The sequence below is a fragment of the Pongo abelii genome, chromosome 4 (assembly GCF_028885655.2).
Source record: "Pongo abelii isolate AG06213 chromosome 4, NHGRI_mPonAbe1-v2.0_pri, whole genome shotgun sequence".
NCBI lineage: Eukaryota > Metazoa > Chordata > Mammalia > Primates > Hominidae > Pongo > Pongo abelii.
In genome coordinates, this window is record NC_071989.2 from 114,371,816 (window position 1) to 114,396,283 (window position 24,468).

At 33.6% G+C, this 24,468-nt stretch overlaps 1 pseudogene; it reads right to left on the minus strand.

The window, feature by feature from the left end:
• Window positions 1-2,612: 2,612 nt before the first annotated feature.
• On the minus strand, window positions 2,613-4,284 carry LOC100450460 (protein RUFY3-like; annotated as a pseudogene).
• Window positions 4,285-24,468: the final 20,184 nt, after the last annotated feature.

Genomic DNA, 24,468 nt, shown 5'->3' on the forward strand with positions numbered 1-24,468 from the left:
GGACATGGAAATAGTTTTCTTTAACAAATGTTATGTATGCCAACATCATTTATATACATCTTTCATTCAGAAAATATAGAAGACTTTAGGTTTTGAGTTAAAGATTTGAGTGTCTTATATCTGTTTTCCAGATAATTCTCACTGTTTAGTAGAATAGATAGAGCTACTTTAACCCATCAAACCAATGAGAAAATATGAATTTAATACCAAACAACTTAAGTGTTTATGATTGTATCATAAAGGTCTTAGAGTAGACAATGACCAAGCAGACATTTAAAATAATCCTATATGAGGGCTTTTCAATTTCAATTTTTATTTCTTTATTATTTACATGCATAAAATATAGATCCCTTGTCAATGACAATTTTACAGATAATTCATTTATTTGCTTGAAAGCTACTCACTTGTTTCCTCTGAGAAGACTAATAATAAACCTCATTATTTTTAAAATAAAAGAATTGATTAAACGTAATACAGTTGTTGATTTTAAAAATCCATTTGTGCAGAACCATTTAGCTGAAAATAAAATCATATATTCTGTCATATTTCAATGATCATAGGGACATATAACTGAACTGAGTTGCCCTCCCATTTAAAAAGAAAATGATTAGATATTCTTTCCCGTAAGGAATTCTGTAATATTAATTAAATGTGTGGTATAAAGAGCTGGTATATATTTTTTTAGAATTATTTGATTTTATTTTTCCCTAGAACTCTTAAACTTCAGCTTCACCAAGTAACAGGCTGACTTTTGGAATAACAACTCTTTCCCAGGCTGTAACCCTTTCCAGAAGACAGAATTTATTAAATAACATGGTTCCAGGATGTTTCCACCCCAGAATTCTAAACCAGTCACAGAATAATTTCTTCTAAGGTCTTGATTAGAATCAAACAATCTACAGACACATGTAACAGAATAAAAATAGCATATAATGTTTCTTTCCTTCTCTTGCTCAATACGCTTCCCTCTTTTCCCCCAAAGAGTTTGTTACTCAAAGTTGTATGAGTACAGTCAGCCCTCCATATCCATAAGTTCTACATCCATGTAGAACTGCCAATAAAAAATATTCAGAAAAAAAAATCCACAGAGTTCCAAAAAAGCAAAACTTAAATTTGCTGAACACCAAGCACTATATTGAATCCATGCAAATGAAGTGATGTGTAGGTATTTTATTAGGTATAAGTAATCGTCAGATGATTTAAAGTACACAGGAGGATGTATGTAGGTTATATACAAATACCATATAACCCATTTTATATAATGGGACTTGAGCACCCAAGGATTTTGACAACCAGTGGGGTTCCTGGAACCAATCCCCCATGGTTACCAAGGGATGACTGTATTGCCCTTTCCAAGAAAGCAACTATCAGCTCTGATTCATGACTCAGAATAAGGAATTCCTTATTCATAAAACAATATAATAAGTATTCTGAGCTAACTGTTCTCAGCCATCAACAAATTAAACTTGGCCATATGTGGTGGCTCACGCCTGTAATCCGAGCACTTTGGAAGCCAAGGCAGGAGGGCTGCTTGAGCCCAGGAGTTTGAGACCAGCCTGAGCAACCAATTAGACCCCATTGCAAAAAAAAAAAAAAAAAAAAAAAAAAAAAGCCAGTCCCAGCTACTTGGGAAGCTGAAGTAGGAGGATTGCTTGAGGCCCGGGAGGTCAGGGGTTCAGTGGCTGTGATTGCACCACTGCACTCCAGCTTGGCCAACAAAGCAAGACCCTGTCTCAAGAAAACAAATTAAACTTGATTGACTCTATATTTGACTTTGCTTTAATCAAAATCTTCTATTTGCAAAAGCCAAACCCTATTTTTAAAACTCCTTACAATTTCCATTATGACTTGGAGAGGATGGAGGGAATGGGGAAGAGTTGGCTTGTTTTGTGGAAGGAGATTCTGGAAAAGGCAGTTATTTACTTTGAAGTCATTAAGTAGAAAAACAACTGTTCTTTGTTTTGATAATGAAAACCCTTGTAGATAAAGACCAAAAGATTCTGGTCCTGAAATTATATTATAATATTGTTTTCAATACATTCAGAATTTATACTACTCTTGAATTTCTTTTCCCTGAGATTGGATTCACAGTTTGGTAGAGATACTTTAAAGAGGTAGTTAGCAGGGGTGAAGAGCAAACAATGTTTATGTCTAACAGCACCTGGACAAATATGTAACATCTGTCATTTTGATCTCAGCATCTATCTCTCCCTCTTGAATCTGCAAATGTTATAGAAGGAGATGATTGTTTTCCTTTTTATTCTTATTTGCTTGGACTCTTTCTCCTATTATATCCACCCCAGCATTATTATCAGTAATCATAAAAATGAATTGCCCTTCCAAAGATATGCTATAAAGCAAACCTTCAATGTCAGGTTGTTTAGATTTAGGAGAGAAGGGCCCAAGTGAGTTAGCTTTTATTCATACAATTATTAGGGAAAAAAAACAAAATTTCCAGTAACCCCAAACACTGCCTTTTCTCCCTGGATCTAGTTAATTACTATCAACTCTTTAGTTGACTCTAAGGACTGGCTCTAGGAGATCCTGACACCTAAAACACAGGTACAGATTAGCTTGCATAAACTTTTCGGTCCACATCTTGGCCTCCAATCTTATGATGGGCTGGTGGAATATTGCTTCATCAGATGCTTGTGACAGGGGCTGCAAACTCGCTCAGGCTTCATAGTTGAAGGAAGAGGCAGTTCATTTGTTGAACAGGCATCACAGAAGGTTCCTCTGCAGTTCTCACACACATTCTTTGTTAGGCTGACATCTTCCTGGCATAGCTGACACACCTGTGATCCTGTTCATCCATAGGGTGGGGTTGCAGTCTGTGGCTTTCTTCCAGAGGCATTTTTAGTTTAATATTTTCCTCTTATATTTTGTGCTTCCCATCGATCTTGGATTCTGGCTTCTGGGAACCCTGTCCTGGGATACTCATGTTGTTTTGTAATTTTCTTTCTTTTTCCTGTTTTAGTTCTAACTCAAGCTGGTTCTGCTGCCTGGTGAGCTCCTCGACTTCCAGCTGCAGACTGTTGATCTTATCTTCAAAGTCCTGTTTGAAGAGCCAGTTGTCCAATTCAGCAGACCGACAGCTTTGCTCAGCCTGGCACAATCTTTGTTCAAGTTGTTTAATGATAGCAGCCATCTGATTAGTCTTCTCTTCCAAGCTACTATTTAGTTCACTTTTCTGTTTTACTCCTAAGTCTGAACTCTGCAGCTTAAAGGCAAGTTCATGCTTGAGGGGCCTGAGATCATCCACCTGCTGCTGAAGAGATACCAGGGCATCCTGCTTCTCACAGACATCCTTCTCCAGAATCTTCATATTTCCTGCCTCATGCTGATCTGCATCTCCAGTTCTTTTTCAACATCCAATGGTAATTGTGTCTCTTCTTTTAATGCTTTCTTGCTTCATTTAGTGCTTGCCCTTCTGCAGTTGTCTTGCTTGGGACCCTTTCAACTGGATTCCAGTATGTAGGAACTTTCCTCTTTAACTCGTTACATTTCTTCTTGTAAGGTAATAATCCTGTTGTTTGCAACTGCAACCTCCTCTGTCAGTTTAGTGTTGGATTTTTCTAATGCAACTACTTTTGCCTGAAGGTTGTTAACAGTAGCATTCAAATGTCTGTTCAGTTCTTCTACAAAGTTCTTCTGGTCCAGAATCGGAGTAATCTGACCTTCTCCTTCACTACCTTTACTGCGGTTCCCGTCCTTGAGATACATTGAAAAATATGTAACTCCAGCCTGAGAGTCCAAGTCTTCTCCTTTCACACCGAAATTGGCATCAGTTACATTCAGACCCACCAACAGGCCAACAATTATGGCTCCTTCTTCTTCCATCATAAGGGCACTGGGTTCGTAGAATTCACTGAGAAGTTCTTTCTTATTGATCAAAGCTTCCATATATTTGAAAGTTTCTTTTGCATTAATGCCAAACGAAGGCAGGCTCTTCCTCTACCTACTGGCGTCTGAAGTCCTGGAAGATCTTTAACACCTGCTATTATCTTTGCGGCTCCTGGAACAAGTTTTTCTACCAGTTCTAGAGCCCCCTAGAAGGATTTATTTTGTCCAATAAAAGTTTTTGTTTGTTTGTTTTTTTGTTTTTTAAGCTTTCAAGCCATGTTTCAGACAGTGCTCCGTCACCACAAAGAATTGCTGAAGAGGTGCATAGTCAGGGTCTAGAGTCCTCTCCAGGTTCAGAGCTGATTCAGTCAAGCCCTTGATACTCAGCTTGGCCGTGTTCACGAGGTTCATGTGTTCCTTAGCCATGAGATAATTAGGATGGTGCTTGCAGCTGCCGCCGCAGCGCCGCTGCTCAGGTAGCTCAGCAGCAGGAAGGGTACCGGGGAGCCGGCGACAGCGGGGTCCTCCAGGAGCGCTGCTGCTCAGCTGCGGGCGCACTCCGAAGCCGGCTCCTCCATCGCCTGGGTACGGCAGGAAGAAGGGGGCGGCTACTGGCAAGGCAGCCTCCGACTGCCCGGCGGGGGAGGCCGGCGGCGGCCCCTTCTCGCCCTCTCCTATAAGCAGTTTTATAAGCTTTCTGAGACTAGAAAAAAAAAGAAAGAAAGAAAAAAAAAATCAATCTCATTATTTTATATGCGTACAATTTTTTTTTTTTAACCAAAAACTCATTATGGACAAAACAAAATACTACCATCCCGCTCCAAATTATCTCTGCATCATGCTCACAACCTCAGCACAAAGTTCAATAGAGGTTTATTGGATATGTTGGCTTCAATCATTGAGGGCCGTAATGATGAAATTTCGTCAGTTTTTGTAAACATTCTCTGAGGCCAGCTAAAACTCAGGCTGTTCTGAGGGTTACACTAATTTTGAGAAAGGCCTGCAATGAGGATCCCTTTTTTTGTCTACCTCAGAAAAAATATATAGGTTTAAAATCCAGAGTTCTTTGTTAATGTCACACATCTAAAACCTAGATACACAGGATAATTACTTTATCACTATGGTAATTAATATATAAATATTTTAGAATATTAGGAAAATTTAGAAAGTTTTGCTAGTGCTGTTTGCCTTTATTAGGAAATGCTTAAACAATAAATTGATAAAAGCAGATTGTTAAAAAATTAATCTGTGACATTAAATTTTATTTCCAATTATGTTTTATGGGAATTGTATTCTATTTTTTTGTATTTTTACCGCAGTCTTTTATTATACTATATATAAACCTGTATTTAATATCATATATGTTTATGTCTTTGACATTTGAGAGATCCCTATTTTTATGAAATAATCAGCTTTGTAAATATTTCTTATTCTATTTTAAATACTTGGTTCTAAATTACATGAAATGCCAGTTTTCAGTGTGGTTTTGTGGACAGTCAGACACACCAAAAAGTCACCACCACAGAATTATTGTTTAGTGAGAGGCCTTAAGCATGGAAATCGTTAAAGTAAACTTCTCTAACCACAATGGTTGAATGACTTATTCACAGTGGTAATGGAACTATTTGGGTCACTTTCAGAAAAAAAAAATATATATATATAGTTATGTTACTGCAATTGCAATACATCACTGTATTATTAAAAATGGGAATTATATTTTTACTATTTTTTTGCCTGTCTTCGCCCACCCCCACAAAACAAGGTCCTACTAATTTAGCAAGAAAGTGGACAAGTTACATTTTAATCTGATGCAAGAAAATTTAGACTATTCGGGTATTATTTTTAATTCAAAACAAAGAATATGTGTGTCTTCCTCACTTTGTGAGATTGAGATAGCATTGAAAATCGTCAAATAATTTTTATGTAAAGTTGCAAATTTTAAAAAATGTATTGAAATGCTTTCAAAGCAATATTTTAAACATGTTTTGAATGTGTTGCCATACACTGTGATTTACATAAGCAAATCTTACCAAAAACAATGATTAATGTACTTATCATTTTCATTTTAGTGATGAAAATTTTTGGATTCTTCCACATGGCCTCTAAGAGTGCCATCCAATTCAAAAGGGAATTTTTAATAATTAACCATTCAAAATCTTTAAATGCTTGATGCATTGTAAACACTTATGCTTACAGAACTTCAAAAGAGGAAGGGAACCTATAAGTTAGTAGAAAAGAAGGTTAAGTTTCATGGTTACTAAAAATATTTGAGAGAGATGGATTAATATGCAGTATACATTTCCTGACAGAATTAATTAAAAACAATTTTTAGGGATATTAAATATGAAGGTGTTAAACAGTGGGGAAAGGAGTAGCTTTTCCAAGAAAAAAAAAATGATGCTTATGTTGGACAGGGTGGGCAGGGAGAAATTCAGATTCTTTTGAAAATGTAAGTACAATATAAAAAGCACATACACAAAATTTAGTTTGGTCTTTGGATTTGTTTTCTTTTCTAGCTTTAGCAACTGAAGTCCAATGTTGTTTTAGTGACTAGGCATGATTATACTTATCCACACCTTTCCCAAAAATGTATGCATAAACTTTCTGTCTTCACTTATATTTTATATCTATGTTATCATATTTGGCAGAAAATTGTTCTCTACATAGGCATTGTAGCATTTTACATAATTCTAATTAGGCATATATCATGACATATATGGCATAGCACATCCTGGTACTATTGCTAACAAAGTAAAATTTTGCAAAGAAAGTAAGATGAGAATCTTAGAAGCTTTGATTATCAGATGCTGAGGACAGCTGTGGTATTAAAAGCTAATAGTTTGAAAACAACAGTCTACTGAAAAAATGATGGTACAGAATGACCATATGCATTATGCTGTGTAAAAAGAAAGCATATAGACACACACACACACACACACACACAGACACACACACACACACACAAGCTATAGAAACAGAGACATATTTATGTGATAACACCTCAGTTTTTCTTTAACATAGTTAGTTTTTCCTTTTTCCCCCATTACTTCTGACAAGTTCAGTACACTGTATAGTTTTTAACCTTCAAAGTTCTTGCTAAGATTGTTTTGCTAAGATTAAGAAAAGTGCTTTTGTGCTAATATTGTTTACACTAGAAAAAGCATGAAGGTGTTTTGAGAGATTGTCAAACTCAGCCACCCCTCAATAAACATAAAATTTAATCAAAATCGGTGTACTTCCTAGAAAAACCCAGTTTTAAAGTGAGCTGCCTACTCTGCTTTTGCAAAAAGCAGAAACACACAAACACACCCACACACCCCTATCCATTCCCACCACGCAAATACTCCCAGACAAAAGTCTTTTGCTAAACTTTACCTATACAGAGGTTCTAGATGCAACCATGATATAAGGAAAATTGAATCTGAATTTCAAATTTAATTTTCCCTGAATGTGTACATGGAGTGTGTATGTATATATGAAATAATTATATGTTGCTGTTCTCAACTGATTATAATGCTATTACATAATCAACTTTATGTTGTGAACATTAATTTTTTTTAATTGACGGACAAAATAATATCTGTTCACTGTGTATAACATGATATTTTGGAGTATAAATATACATTGTGGAATGATTAAATCTATATAATTAACATATGTATTACCTCACATAGTTACCTAACCATAGTTACTGTGTTGTACAATAGATGTCCTGAACTTTTTTCTCTTCTCTAACTGGAATTTTGTATCCATTGATCAACGTTTCCCCAATACCTCCCCCTACCAACCCAGTCCCTGATATCACTCTCCTGTTCTCTACTTCTGTGAGATTAACTTTTTTTAAAGTCCACATATGAATTAGATAATGCAGTATTTGTCTTTCTGTGTCTGACTTATTTCACTTAGCGTAATGTCCTTTAGGTTTATCCAGACTGTCCTTCTTTTGATAGCTGAATAGTATTCGAGTGTGTACATATAAATATTTTCTTTTTTCATTAATCTGTTGATAGATACTTAGGTTATATCTTGGTTATTGTGAATAATACTAAAACAAACATAGCAGTGCAAATATTGCTTCAACAGACTGATTTCATTTCCTTTGGATGTATACCCAGTAGTGGCAATGCTGGATCATGTGGTGGTCTCATTTTTAGTTTTTTGAGAAAGCTCCATATTGTTTCCATAATGGCTGTACTAATATACATTCCCACCAACAATGGGCAAATGTTTCCTTTACTTTACTTCCTTGCTAACACTTAGCTCTTGTCTTTTGATCATAGCCATTCTAACAGGTGCTTGGTCATATCTTGGTCATATCTCACTGTGGTTTGGATTTGCATTTTCCTGATAATCAATGATGTTGATCATTATTTTTTATGTACCCGATTGCTATTTGAATGTTGTCTTTTGAGAAATGCCTATTCAAGTCCATTGTACAGTTTTTAATTGAGTTATTTCTTCTTTTGCTATTGAGTTGTTTGGGTTCCTTCTATATTACGTGTATTAACGCCTTATTAAATGCATAGCTTGCTAATATTTTTCCTATTCAGTAGGTTGTCTCTTTATTCTGTTGATTGTTTCCTTTGTTGCGAAGAAGCTTTTTAGTTTGATGTAATCTCATTTGTCTATTTTTGCTAGTGTTGCCTGTGCTTTTGGGGCCATATTCAAAGTTATTGCCCAGAACAATGTAATGGAGATTTTTCTCTATTTTTTTCTAGTAGTTTCAGAGTTTTGGGTCTTACATGTAAGTCTTTGATTATTTTTGAGTTTATTTTGGTATATGGTGTGAGATAGGGTCTAATGTTTTTCTTCTGCGTGTGTATATCTAGTTTTCCCAATAGCATTTATTAGAGAGCATGTCTATGCATCATTGTATGTTCTTGATGCCTTTGGTGAATATCAGTTGACTGTAAATATGTGGATTTACTTCTGGGTTCTCTATTGTGTTCCAATGTTCTACTTGTCTGTTTTTATTACAGAAATATGCTATTTTATTTGCTACAGCTTTGTAGGGTATTTTGATTCAGGTAGTGTGATGTCTCCAAACTTTCTTCTTTTTGCTCAAAATTGCTTTGGCTATTTAGGATCTTTGTGGTTCCATAATAATTTTAAGGTATTTTTCCTATTTCTGTGAAGAAAGTCATTGGCATTTTGATAGGGATTGTGTTGAATTTGTAGATTGCTTTGGATAGTAAGATCATTTTATCAATATTAATTCTTCAGATCTATGAACACAAGAAATCTTCCCATGTATTTGTGTCTTCTTCAATATCAATGTTTTATAGTTTTTAATGGAGAGATTTTTCACCTTCTTGATTAAATTTATTCCTAAGAATTTTATTTTTTTGTAACTATTATAAATGGGTTAGTTATACACTTTCTTTTTCAGATAATTTGCTGTTAATATATAAAACCACATTTCCCTCATTCAGATGCTGGTGCCTGCAGTGGAAGTTGCTTGTGGTATGTCTGGTCCAGCCACAGTTTCAAACAGATTTTTGCACGGTGACTTTTTATTCTGCAACTTGACTGAATTCTTTTATTAATCCTAGTAGTTGTTTGGTGGCATCTTCAGGGTTTTCTATATTATAACATCATATTTGCAAAGAGAGACAATTTAACCTATTCATTTACAATTTGGATATCTTTTATTTCTTCCTCTTGCCTAATTGCCCTGGTTAAAACCTGAAGTGCTATATTAAATAGAAGGAGCAAGAGTGGGCATTCTTGTCTTATTCCAGATCTGTGAGGAAAAGCTTTCAAATTTTCACTGTTGAATATGATGTTAGCTATTGCTTTGTTTTATATAGTCTTTCTTGTGTTTGGGTACATTCTATACCTGATTTGTTCAGTGTTTTTAACAATAAAATAAAGTTAAATTGTATTCAATGCGTTTTCTGCATCTATTATAATGAGTGTATGAATTTTGTTCCTTATTCTATTAAAGTGATGTTTCACATTTGTTAATTTAGACATTGGTGGCGAAAGGCAGACAGTTTCCTAGGCGGGAAGGGGTGGGTCCCTAGTGAAACACCACCTTCAAGCCAGGGATGGCCTGAAGCTATAGGGTTGGGCTTCCAGTTCCAGGTGAAGTCCTCCACCAGGAGTGAGAACTTCCTTGGTGCCTTTTGGTCAATCAAGTGATGCTTTATCCAGCCAGATTCAGACATTCCTTGAGACCACCTTACTGCTGATAGGAGATACCCACTTTGGGTTTCCTCTCTGCGGACAGCCTTTTGGTCACCCAGTAAAGCTCTTCTCCACCTTACTCACCCTCTAGTTGTCCATGTAACCTCATTCTTCCTGGACATGGGACAAGAACTTGGGACTGCCAAACAGCGGGCATGAAAGGGGCTTTAACACATTCCTGGCTGGCTCACAAGGATGTGGGTGATGACATGCTCCCAGATCGTGGGAGTGAAAAGTGGTGACCCTTCTGGGGGCCCGGACCTCAGGACTCCCTGAGCCAGAGCTGTAACACTATAGCCCTCTCACCCTCTGCTGGTGCTGGGTGGCTGACCCACACAACATGAAGCAGTGGTAAGGCTGGACCAGCCCAGGAGCCACTGGCCAGAGCAGGGCAGTAAGACTGAAATAGCTGTAACACAAATGGGCCTGCAACAAACCCACCCCCTCACTTACCATGCTGCAGATGACAAAAAGAAGAAGGAGAAAAGAGCTGCAGCCCTCCTGGGAGTTCAGACCTCAGGGCTTCCTGAACCAGGGCTGTGACATGCCCTAACACACTCTTTGGGACTCTGCAGTTCCTGGCATCTCTGAGCTTTCAGGCACCACCACATTTCCCTCATTCAGATGCTGGTGCCTGCAGCGGAAGTTGCTTGTGGTATGTCTGGTCCAGCCACAGCTTCACACAGAGCCAACGCCTGTGCCAGTGCCTGAAGCTGCCTGCCCCACTGCAGCAGCTGACATGCATGACTGTGCACAGTGGCCAGACCCCATGTTCAGTCACCCACACACGGCTTGCTGCTGTGCGCCTGGCTTGCCCTTGGCAGGTGTGGGATCCAGGTCAGTAGTGTGAGCCAGGTGCAGCCTGCTGGGCTGAGTGGGTGGAACAAGCCCAGCAGGCATGATCAAAACTCAGGCAGAGGCCCCACCAACCACAGAGGTTTCTGTCTAGTGAAGTGACACCCAAAGGATCCTGTGACAGTATGTTGAATCATTTCTGCAGCCCTGGATTTAGTACCATTTGGTCATGTTAATGATCTTTTTTTCTGTCCTGTTAAATTCAGTTTGGCAGAAGTTTGCTGAGGACTTTTGCATCTATATCCATCAAGGGGTCTCAGCCTGCAGTTTTATTTTTTTGTGATATATTTGGTTTTGCATCAGGCTTAGCTGGCCTCATAAAATAATTTTGTAAGTATTTCTTCCTCTTTTTTTTTTTGGAAGAGTTTGAGGAGAATTAGTATTAGTTATTTAAATGACTGATAGAATTCAGCAGTAAAGTGAACAGGATTTTGGCTTTTCTTTGATTTGAGGCATTTTATTACTAATTCAACATCCTAACTTGTTACTGGTCTCTTGCAAGTTTCTATTTCGTTCGTAATTCACTCCTGGTAGGTTGTATGCATCAAAGAATATATCAATTTCTTCTATATTATTCAATTTGTTGACATATAGTTGTTCATAATAGTCTCATGGCACTTTGTATTTCTTTGTATCAGCTATGTCTCCTTTTTCTTTCTGATTTTATCTATTTGAGTCTTTTTTGTTTTTCTTAGTCTAACTAAAGATTTCTCAATTTATCTTTTCAGATAAACAACTCATGAACTTGTTGATCTTTTATATTGTTTTTCTAGTGCCTACTTCATTTATTTCTACTCTAATTTTTATTATTTTCTTTCTTCTACAAAGTTTGTGCTTAGTTTATTCTTGTTTTTCTGGTTCCCTGAGATGCAACATTAAGTGTTTTATTTGAGATCCTTTTTTTTTTTTTTGATGTAGCTGTATGTCGCTATAAACTTCTGTCTTTGAACTGATTTTGCTGTATCCCATAGGTTTTGGTATGTGTGTGTGGTTTTTTTTTTTTTTTTGGTCTCAATAAATTTTAAAGTTTTCTTTTAATTTCTCCATTGACCTATTGGTTGTTGAAGAGCATGTTGTTTAATTTCTACATATTTGTGAATTTCCTGAAGCTTCTCCTATTATTGATTTCTTGTTTTATACCATTGTGGTCAGAAAAAATACTCAATATAAATTTTAAAATCTTACATTATTCAAGAATTGTTTTGTGGCCTAACATATAATCTATCCTAGAGACTGTCTCATGTGCAGTTGAGAAGAATGTACATTCTTCAGCTGTTGGATGGAATGTTTTGTATATGTCTGTTAGGTTCATTTGATCTAGAATGTAGATTAACTCGGATGTTTATTTAGTTTCTGTCTAAATGACCTGTTCATTGCTAAAATTCTGGTGTTTAAATTCCCTACTAGTATTGTATTGTTGTCTAGCTCTCCTTTCAGAAATATTTACATTTGCTTTATATATTTAGGTGCTCCAATATTCAGTATATATTTATAAATATAGTATCATCTAAATGAATTTACCCCTTTATTATTAAATAATGCCCTTCTTTGTCTCTTTTTACACTTTTGAAAGTCTGGTTTAGTTGCTATGGATATAACCACTGTTGTACTCGTTTAATTTTCATTTATATGAAATACCTTTTTTTCTATCCCTTTTATTCTCTGTGTGTCCTTAAAGGTGAAGTAAGTCTCTTGTAGGCAGCATATAGTTGGTTCATTTTGGTAATACATTGAGCCACTCGGTCTTTCGTTTGCAGAATATAATTCATTTAATTTAAAGTAATTGCTATCTGGTAAGAACTTCTTACTGTCATTTTATTAATTGTTGTCTAGTTGTTTTGTAGATTTTTCATTCTTTTCTTCTTCCCTTGCTGTCTTTTGATGCTAACTAATTTCTATAGTGGCATGCTTTGATTTCTTGCCTTTTTAAAGTATTTTCTATTGCTTTTGTTTTGTTGTTATTATGAGGCTGGCAAAAAGTTCTTATAGTTATAAAAGGCTATATTTAGCTGAAAACAATTTAAGTTTAATTGCAAAAAAAAAAAAAAAACTGTACACCTCTACTCTACTCCGCACAACATTTTGAATTTTTGATGTCACCATTTATACATTTTTATAAATTTCCTAGTCTGTAAAAAATTACTGTGGCTATTATTAGTTTTAATTGTTTTGTCTTTTAGCCTTCATACTAAAAACATAATAGATTTGCAGATTACTGTTATAGTATTAGAGTGTTCTGAGTTTGACTGTATGCTTACTTTTCTAGTTTCATATTTTCACGTTTTCATGTTACTCATTTGTATAGTGTTCTTTCAGCTTGAATAACTCCTTTTACTATTTCTTGTAAGACAGTTCTGATGTTAATAAACTCCTTCAGCTTTTGTTGTCTGAGAACGTCTTTATTTATTCTTCTTTCTGAAACATAGCTTTGCTGGGTACTGCCTTCTTGATCAAAAGGTTGTTGTTGGTTTTATTTTCTCTCAGCATTTTGGATATATCACCCAATTATGTCCTGCCCTGTAAGGTTTCTGCAGATAATTTTCCACTGCAAAGTTTTATTCTGTGATCTTGCTCTGCTCCTCTCCTCAATTTTAGTTTTTATTTGGAAAAATCACAAAAAATTTTCTATGTGCCTGTTGTTTGCAAACTGTCAGTTCTTATTTTCAACAAAAAATTTAAATGAATTTGTCATTACTGTAAATATCTTTCATTATGGACTGAAATGTGTCCTTTCAAAATGGCATGTTGAAGCCTTTATCCCCAAGGTGAGGATACTTGAAAACAGGACCTTTAAGTAGACAATAAAGCTTAAGTGAGGTCATATAGGAGGGACCCTAATCCAATAGGAATGGTGTCCTTATTTGATTAAAGAGAAAGAGAGGGAAAAAGAAATACCAGGAATATGCAGAGACAGAGAAAAGCTGATGTGAAAACATAGTGAGAAGGGAGCTGTCTGCAAGCCAGAAAGAGAGCCCTGATCAGAAACCAACCAACCCTGAAAACAATTTGATCTTGGGGCTTTTAGCCTCCAGAACTATTAGAAAAAAAAATTCTGTTGTTTAAGTCACCTCATCTGTGGTACTTTTCTTATGGCATTTCTAGCAGATAAATATACCTTTTATTGCTTTTACATATGGCGTTCTCATTTAATCTGATAAGATATTTGTGAATATGCAGAGGGCACAGAAATAATTCAAGTTTGAATGTTATTTAAAATGTTTTTAAAATTTACCCTTCTTGTGTCTTTCCAAAAATAATACAAAATATACAAAGAAATGTTAAAATTTAAAAGCTCTAAAGACTGATTGAGTATATTACAACTTTTCAGTCTAAAAATTATTTTTGTGTAAAATCAAGGTTTTAGAAGGCACATTCTTTTAACACTTTAGTTATTTTAAACATTTTATAATCCTGTTTTTTTAAAAAAATATTATTGACAGTTACTTTAAATGCAAATCATTTCACTGTTAAGCAGATAATTGGTGTCCTTTGCTTTGCAGAAGTAATCCATTTTAAATGCAAAAGAAATTACTAGATAAGTAGCCTGAGAATATTCTGCATCAATTCAAAAATTATCTAGAAGTGTAAAATACTGGTCAGGAAAACCTTGACGATTAAAAGTTCATCAAGGCCAATAAAGTTACTGTGAAGTAATATCTAGTTCCAGTCAGTAAATTATGAATCTGTATCTCAGAATTTATTATAAAATAGAATCCAGACTCATACTCTTAGGCACAACATATTTCCTATTAACCTTATGGTCTAATTTTATATATGAATTGTAAATACATTGTGCATACAATATGTTAAGGATATAATATGATCTATAAATTTAAGCTTTCAATATTGTGTAGGTATATGAATTATTAAAACTTGCCTCCCACACAGGTGGCTGAGGCAGGAGAATTGCTTGAACCTGGAAGGCAGAGGTTGCAGTGAGCTGAGATCGCCCCACTGCACTCCAGCCTGGTGACAGAGTGAGACTCTGTCTCAAAACAAAACAAAATAAAAACAAAAACAAAACAAAAGAAAGCTGGCCTCCCTTAGTAAGACAAAAAATTAATATGCAAAAAATTATAGTGTTTAAATTCTTGAACAATGATTCACACCAATAATCCCAGGATTAAATTAAGAATTGCTAGGGTTGGTTCCTCTACATATAGCCTTTTACTACTAGAAGTCTTTTAAAAGAGCGTATATTGCAACAAAGAATAGAAATTAATCAAATATAGCTTTAAGTACTGACAATATTCCATTTCAGATCAAGTCATTTATTCCATAACTAATTTGTAAGAAGGTAATACATACTAATCACTCTTTGAGCTCTTACACAGTTTATAATCTGATTTAAAGAATAAACACATATGCATATATAGGAACAACAAGATTTTATTTTATTTTCATTTATTTATTTTTGAGATGGAGTCTTGCTCTTTCACCCAGGCTGGAGTGCAGTGGCGTGATCTTGGCTCACTGCAACCTCTGCCTCCTGAGTTCAAGCAATTCTCCAGACTCAGACTCCTGAGTAGCTGGGACTACAGGTGCATGCCACCCACACCTGGCTAATTTTTGTAGTTTTAGTAGAGACAGGGTTTCACCGTGTTGCCCAGGCTGGTCTCAAATTCCTGATGTTAAGTGATCCACCCACCTCGGCTTCCCAAAGTGCTGGGATTACAGGTGTGAGCCATCCCATCGTGCCCAGCCCAAACAACAGGATTTTAAATAATAACATGGGGAGAATTTAGTTAGAGCTGAGTAGTCATGGAAAGCCTTTTTGTGAAAGTGACATTTAAGCTAAGAACAGACTAGTAAATAGAATTTATAAAGAGAAAGAGAGGAAGAGATTTATCACAAGGAAAAACATTTGAGAGTATTTTAAAAATTTGAAGAAAATAACAACAGATTAAAGACAATAAGAAAAGAGAGTGGGAAAATAGGTTAATAAATACAGATTTAAGGGTTAGGTAATCATGTTCTTGCAGTCATGTCAAGTAATTTGGATTTATTTTCTAAAACCAAGAGGAAACAGTGAAATATTTTAGGAATGATGAAATAAATGTATTTTAGCAACTCTATAAATTTTGCAGTTGGTATAAGTTACTGAGATAGAAGAGAAATGTTTTAAATGTCATTTTTCTTTTTATTTAAATTTGGGATCAAGGGTTCAATTACAGGCATGTTAATATTGGGATAACTCTAATAAATCAGTATTGAAAGCTTATTTTTAAAGTGATCTATCAGAAAGGTCTGGAGAATTTTTTAAATTACATTTTGTTAGTATTAAATTAAATTACATTTGGCCTAAAGCTGCCCTTGTACTTTAAATTAACACATAGCAAACTGCAATATAATTTAGTATGTAAATAAATTGCAACCTAACCTAAGAGTGTATTCTTCTAACAAATAGCTGAATCTCAGCCAATCACAGTAACTGAGCTTCAGCCATTTATGGGATGCCAATTGATCTATGTCCAACAAGGCAAATGCCAAGCTGTAACCAATCAAGCTGTTTCTGTTGTCATTTCCTTCTTCTTTCTGTAAAGACAGCCTGCCCAGGTTGTTAGGTGGAGCTCTTGGAATCTTTCCTGGTTCTGAAAAATGCTGCCCGGTTCATGAATTGTTCTTTGCTCAATTAAACTCTGCTTAATGTAATTTGTCTGAAGTTTTTTATTTTAACACTGGTAAGCAGAAGAGGAAGAAATTAGCTGAATAAATAGTTTAGATATAAGAAAGAGGCCTTAAAAGATCTGCCAAAGAAAGGTGAAAGTAAAATGGTTATCATGGTAAAAGCAAAACCAAGAGTGTGCAGTGTAATGAAAGTAAAGGAAAGAGAACTCTATGAAGGCAGGTTCAGCTCTCTCAATATTGCTGATAGGTCAAGCAAGATGAGTACTAAAATGATATTCTTGATTTTAGTCACTGAGAGTAACCATGGAAAAGAAGTATCAGCAAAAAATTAGGAAATACCTATATCAAAATAGAGTCAATGAGTGTCTAAAAATTATATATAGATAAATTTATAAAATTGCATTGAGAGACATTTATACAAGCCCAAATAAATGGTTCAAAATATGATATTTTAATGATGGTTTACTTTAAAATATCTATGGTTTCAAATAACTTCAGTAAAATTTCACAGATTTTGTCAACTTTTTCAATTTGAATTTTGAAACTTAAAAAAAATGTAAATGCATAGACCAAAAAATCTGAAGGGAAGGATGTGTAACTAGGGGGAACTTGACTTACCTGATAATACCATTAATTATAAAGCTATAATAAATGAAAGATCATTAAAATAGTATAATGATAAATGTATAATACAACTGAGCAGAAAAGATAAACCTTTTAAAAAGTATACATGGATACTGCATATATTACACAGGTAGAACCACATATTGGTAGAAAATAAACAGAGTTCTTCAAAAAATTATTGTGGTACAATACAGTATCCACATAGAAAAAAATGACCGCTTTTATAAAGTAAACAAAAATAAATCCTGGATGGCTGAAAGACTTAAACATAAAGCCACCACTGTAAAATATTTACAAAATAATAAAGCATAGTATCTTCATGTTTTTTGAATAGGTTGAGACTTCCAAAACAAAGAGAAAAAGTGTTCATCCTAAAGAAAAGATTTAATTTGAGGCTGCCTCAGACTATCTTGCTTCAAAATAAATTATAGAAAGAGTTAAAATTTTAGCCAAATTGTGGAAAGTGATATTTTCCACAGGTTTAACCTAATATCTTAGTATCCAGAACATAAAAAAAACTTCTAAGGATCAATAAGACAAAAACTAAACCTATTAGCAAAATGGGCAAACAACTTGAACAAGCTCTTTACAAAAGAGGAAATACAGATGGCAAATAAATGAAAGCCCAATGCTTAACTTCATTATTAATACAATAACTCAAATTAAAACCACAGAGAAATACTGCAATACACTCAAAAAACTGAAAGGAAAACAAAGTTCATCAATCCAAAAGGCTGATGAGGAAATTGAAGAATAATGCCTCATGTCATTAAAATTGGTTGAAAGACTTTCAAGATAGGTAGATAGTATTAGAAATTTTAAGACATGTTTAGTCTGTGATGAGCAATTCCATTCAAATTAATTCCCAAGGAAAATCCATACATATGTGAACCAGGAGACATGGACAAGAGTGTTCATGGCAGCTTTGCATAAACAAATGCTAAAAAACATCTCAATGATTCCTCAGTACTAAAATCAGGAAATGAATTGTGATATGCATGTTGCAGTGACACAAATGAATAAATTATGGTTATTCACAAAATGCATTAAAAACATTATTTTAGAAGAGGAAGATATATGAATATATATGGTTGAATTATATTAATAAATTATGTTAACTGCCAAAATAATTTTTTAGTGATTTACAAATCAGTAAAAAAAAGCAAAAGTAAAAGAAGTAAATATTTATCATTAAAGTGAGGAGAATAGTTATTCACAATGTTAGTGAAGCTGGTAGATGTATTTATGTAGGGCATTGAGAATCCTGTTATATTTTCTAACCAGGTTGGTGTTTGCTCAAGTGTTCATTTCATAAAATTTTTAAACTATGCATTTATTCATATACATCTGTATACATTTTAATGAACTAATTTGTGTGTTAATGGTAATAATAATAATAACATGTACACAAAGCAGAATTACTGAAAAGCTTGGATATTAATAGGAGCAGAACCATGGAGTATTCTGTCACAGGAAATAGAGTTGAGATTGATTCTGTTAACCTAGGTGATGTTCAAGCACTTTATTGATGAAAAATGCCAGCCTTAAAATATTTTCAATTTTCACAAATTTTCTTGTTAACACGTTTCTTTACTTAATTATTGGGTAACATATCATCTTTTATCTTTACTCTTTCTAAACATTTTTAAAATTTCATTTTACTTTTAATTTTTGTGGGTAATAGTACATAGTAGATATATATATGTATGGGGCATATGGGATAATTTGACCACGCTTACAATATGTAATAATTGCATCAGGGTAAATGAGAACTCTATCACCTCAAGCATTAATCCTTCTTGTTCCAAAAAAATCAAATTATATCCTTTTAGTTATTTTTAAATATATAAGTATATTATTATTAAATATAGTCACCTTGTTCTATTAAATACTAGATCTTATTCATCTGCATACTTTTAGAGATAATGGTTTGCATTTTAAAAGTTACTGTCTTCTAAATTTACATCGTATTTTAAAATATTCTTGATGATAAGTGAGCACTTATTGAAGCAGAAAGATGTTGCTTTCAGAATTTAGAGCAAAAATAATTACCAATTAAATATATATAATATTTATATAATTGTACTTCAGTTTTAAATGCAATAGGAAGGGAATAAGAATACTATATAAGAGATTTTGCAGATGATGCACACATTCTACAATAATAACTAAATAAAAGTGTTATTTCTTGCTGGAATTCATTTATGTCAATAAATATTATTTGACAAAGACTAGTTATTAGTTAAGGAAAGAACAAATATATTATTAATAACCAGCCACTTTATGTCCTAAAATCAACTTTCATAAAGCCTTCCTTTAAAACACTTTGGATTACCAGTTATTTTATATCCTTATGAAGAGAAGAGAATTGGACAAGATTTATGATATAAGTTAGATAGATGATGCAACCACAGAAAGAAAACAGAAATGTATGCTTTATTCCTGTGTGTTTATTTCAGATATGTTAAATTTTAGGTGTATTGAGTCTATTGTTGTTGATCTTTGTGAATTGCTTTATTATCCAAAACAAAAAACACTTTGTGACTTCGATAACTAAATCTATAAATAAAGAAGATATTTGTCAGTATATGTGTGTATGTTTATATGTATGTGTATGTATTATTGGACACTTGTATAATAGAAAAACACTATTATCAGATTCCAGCATCTTGTGACAGAATCAGGTCTCTTTGCTTTTCTTAATTTCTGTTCCATGGCTATGGCATTTTTATCTTGTGATTATTTTGTCTTTTGTATTTCTCTCTTCTTCCGTGGATAGGAGAAATTCTCATGGGAAGGGATAAAATGTGTCAGGTCAATATCTTTACTCTGTGCTCACACTCTACTGCTAAATCACTGCTGATCCTGCCAAAATAAGAAACTAGTTCATTGATTTACAATATGAATGGCCTCTGTCTATTGGTATAAACACACAAAGTAGAGAATCTTGCAGGACTTCATAATAAAAAGTCTTTGATGTAAGATGAATGACCTACAAAATATGAGGAAATCTACTCCTTTCTCCACCTCAGTGATGTCTGTTTTGTGAGTAGATAGATGATTTCTGCTCAAGGAATACAAAACTACCCATTTTCAGTTCCACCAAAATTTTTTAACAGTATCAGGAGCTCCAGATGAATTACATTTTGGTGAATATGCCCAGTGAGAGCACATTTCTTTACAAATGCCCAAAGTTTAATAAAGGGGTGTTTATGTGTGTATGTGTACACAAACACACGGTAACTAGTTAAAATGTTTTCTTTCCCTATGACTTTTTCTTAAGTAAATTCTATCTTGTCACTTACAACTGTATAGGAAAGATCATAAAAGTCTTTCTGATTTTCATTTCTAAATATTATTAGAGTTATTTCAATAGTGAGCTTTGATCTCTAAAATTTACTCTTCTTCTACCTTTCAATATTACAACCTAATTTAGCCTAAACTGTCCTTTAACTTACTAAACATTTAAAAAAGAATTTCTGATCTGCATTTATCTGACAAGGTGATGCATCCTTTTGAAGTTTTGTCTTCCATCACATCATGATGGTCTGTCACTCATGTGACAAGGGGTTTAAGATGAATGGAGTTAAGGAGAAAGGTCAAATAAAATGCACTGCCAGACTCTGGCATGACACAATCCATCAAATAAAAGAGCAAAACCCCTTTAGCCTGTAAGCATTCAATTACAAATTGTCAAATGTTCATGATAATCTAAACTGAGATGAACTTAAAGTGAATATTGGCTTCAAATTGAAAAATGGCAATAAGTTAGTTAAAATTAAATTGAACTACAAACCTGTCACTTCCAAGCATTTTTCTCTTTTTAGATGGACACCATGCTAAATTCCATCTTGGTAATTTGGTTTTATTTCAGTACTAGATTTTTACTTAGATTTATAATTGAATGCTTCTATGTTAGAAAAATGCTTTAAGTGTGCTTAAAAGGCAACATCAAATCCAACTCATTGATTTAGCAGATATGCAATGAACTCACACACCCAGCTATTAACATGTGGAGTTTTATATTTTGCTATGTTAGAGTTGGAGAGTTGGTGAAAAGTTCAGAGAAAGCATAAATTTATATATTCTCACGGGAGAAGCAATTGTATTCTAGTGGGGAAAAAATGGTATGAATGGCCAAAGGGGCAAGTGTAATTGTAAATGATTAGGTTGATTTATTACCAAAGTTGAGGTTGCTAAATTATATGTCAAAATTGCTTTTAAGGTTTGTGTTATTCATTTGTTTTTCACCTCTTAACTACACAATTTGAAATTAACAGTCATACAGACCTCACAAGAAATAGCTATTATCATCAGAACGCTAAGGTATTTAGTTTCTGTATGCAGCTAAAACCCAATTCTGGGGGCTGGGGTAGTATCTTTTATATGAAACACAATATTTGGGAAGTCATGTGAAGGCTGTAAAATAATATATAAATAATATAGATACATAGATTTCTTGTTTTATGTTTACATAAATATGTCTAAGTGGGAAATTTAATATAGCACAAAGAAAGTGATTGAAAATATGTATTAAATCATGTTTATCATGAATTATTTTATAGTATTAATAATCACTCTTTAAAAACTAGTCTTGTTTATGGAGTCAATTAACTAATTTAAATTAAAATATAAAAATATTTTAATAGGAAGTACTATTAAGCCCAGTATGAATGAATTGAAATGAAAGTGTAAATTCTGTATTTGAGAAAAGCAAAATTGTAAATTCAGACATGAGAAATAAATTTTATTAAGCAGAATATAATGTTAAAATTCTACTGGTTTTTTTAACTTGTAAAGAATAAGTTAATTAGGGAATTTGAATGAATTTCTTTGGAATCACTGAGACAACACTTCCCCCAAAGGTAAAAAAAAAAAAAAAGTAGGAAGTTTTCCATGTACACTGGATCCTTTTTTTCCAAAGGATTACTTGTTTTTTGCTGATTGACCTTTTTCCATGAGGGTTGTTATTGGGATTGATAAATTTAAAAAAATTATAAACATATTACCCCAGGCCCCACGATTATGTTTTAGTTGCATACAGTGATTTTTACATTTTTTTCAGGTAAACTCATTTTGACTTTCTTTACATCTCAGAATAAAATTCTAGATAAGGCTTTAAGAAATGTAAAAACAATATTACTCTGAATTTTGTAATGAAATTATATCATACCCAAGAATTGAGATATTTTGATACACTTTTACTGTCTCAACTTTTACGGCATGATCCTTTTTGAGAGGAAAGCAATTATTTAAGGAATGAAGTGGGAGCCTGCTACTAGTGAAGCAGATAGACTTTCTAAATAAAAAACATGAAAGAATTATTTTGAACTTGTGTATTGTGTGTTTTTATTTTCAAATATAGAGGACTTCTCAGGTGACATTTTATCATTTTGGGGTATAGTTTAGAAAAGATAGCTTTAAGATACCAAATAATGAGACCGCAAGTGAAATTTCCAATAACATTACATTATTGAGGATCTGATACCACAGCACAAAAAAACTTTATAAGATAAAATTTGAAGAAAATTGGATAAATTTTTTTCTCTTTTTGCGTTTCAACCTCACTGCCCTCATGCATTATTGCAAAGCTTTTACTTGTAAAATCTAACCAACAGAGAAATTTTCAAGCATCGTATGGTTATTAATGAACTGATCGGAAAGTGTTTAACAAACATTCAATACGCAAAGGAATACTCATTCTTATGAAACCATTTCTGCAGCTCATTTGCGTATGCTGGCATCTTTGAGTGACGAGAATTAAACTGCTCAAGTGCATGGTAGCAACTATGAGCTGCTCTGCTTATAACTGAAATCATGCTGCATTGGGGTCGATAAACCAGATAACTAATATCTCTCTAAAGTGATTGTCATTTAAGGATTTTATATTTCAAACGCTCAACCAACATATATAAGAGATGATGAACCAACAAGCACCTCAGTGCCATTTAATAAACTCATATGGAACATGAGAAAGCAGGGTAACCCATGTATCACATTACAACAAATCTGAAAATATTGGCAAAGGAAGAAGGCCTCAAGCCCAAAGAATAAAAAAATAAAAATAAGAAGCACATATGATGATGATTTAAAGTACTCTATTCCAAGATTGGGCTGTTTACGTTGTACCAAAAGTTTGTAAGAGATACATATATGATTTTTTGAAATAAAACTCTACAGCAGATTGTACAAGGTTAACTTCATAGGGACAACAGACTGTTAAATCATAGCTAACCATTTTGCTCTAAGACTAAACACCTTGTTGTGAGACAATCAGTATTTCCAGTGCGTAAAACAATCTGAAAGTATACAGAAATGTACAGTAAGTCATGTTTTTATGAATAAAATTCTAAATAAATAATTCACTACCCCAATTAAAAATATAGAAACCAATAGATTAATCAAAAGCATACATTATAAAATGTCTTGTCTTTGAAAATACTCAAGTGTTATGAAAATTTTCAAATGTTATTTTATAAGTGATGCATGGGTCTCTTGCAATATATAGTTAGCAGACTAGAATGTTGTTTTGAAAGAAGATTACTTACCATTTTCTAAGATGATATTGACAATTATGATATTAATATATAGACCATGGATAGAGATACATAAGCAAATGGTGATTGTAACATGTCTAGAAAAAATAGAGGTGCTATTTTCTGCAAAGAAAAAAATAAAGTTTTAGTGTAGAATGTAATTAAAACTTTAATTAGAAATCCACATTTAAACATAATATTAAGTGTTAGAAACTAAAAGCCATACACAAAAACACATCCTGATAAGAAGTTATTTAGAATCATTACTGATATTTATCTAAAATGCAATTCTTATTCCTCAGGCTCCTAACTATTCATTCTCCTATTAGGAACCAAAGAGATCTTTATTACTGGGAGAGAAAATAGCTTTAAACACGGATAAAAAGTTTACCAGGACATGAATAATAATTAAACCATATCCTATGATATTGAGTTTGAGGCTTAAAATGGTTATATATGTCCCTTTGTAAAAGTAGGAGACTACTTACTATTGAGCAGAGTATATAATCTTCATTTTAATTTATAAAAATATCTTCAAGTTCAGTAATAGTTGATATTAACCCCAGACATGAAATCCAAATGTGCTAATCCTAACAGAGTCAGTGATCAATGACTATATCAGAGGTCAACAATTGATTTGTATGAGCATATCTATCAGTAGCCATTTTTCAAAAGTTCTTTTTATGGACAATGACAGAGCTGATAATTTGTATGATGTAGTTTATAAATATTACACAGCTTTGTGCAAGGAGCAGTCTTTTGTTGTTGTTGTTGTCTGGCCAGACCTGGGTCT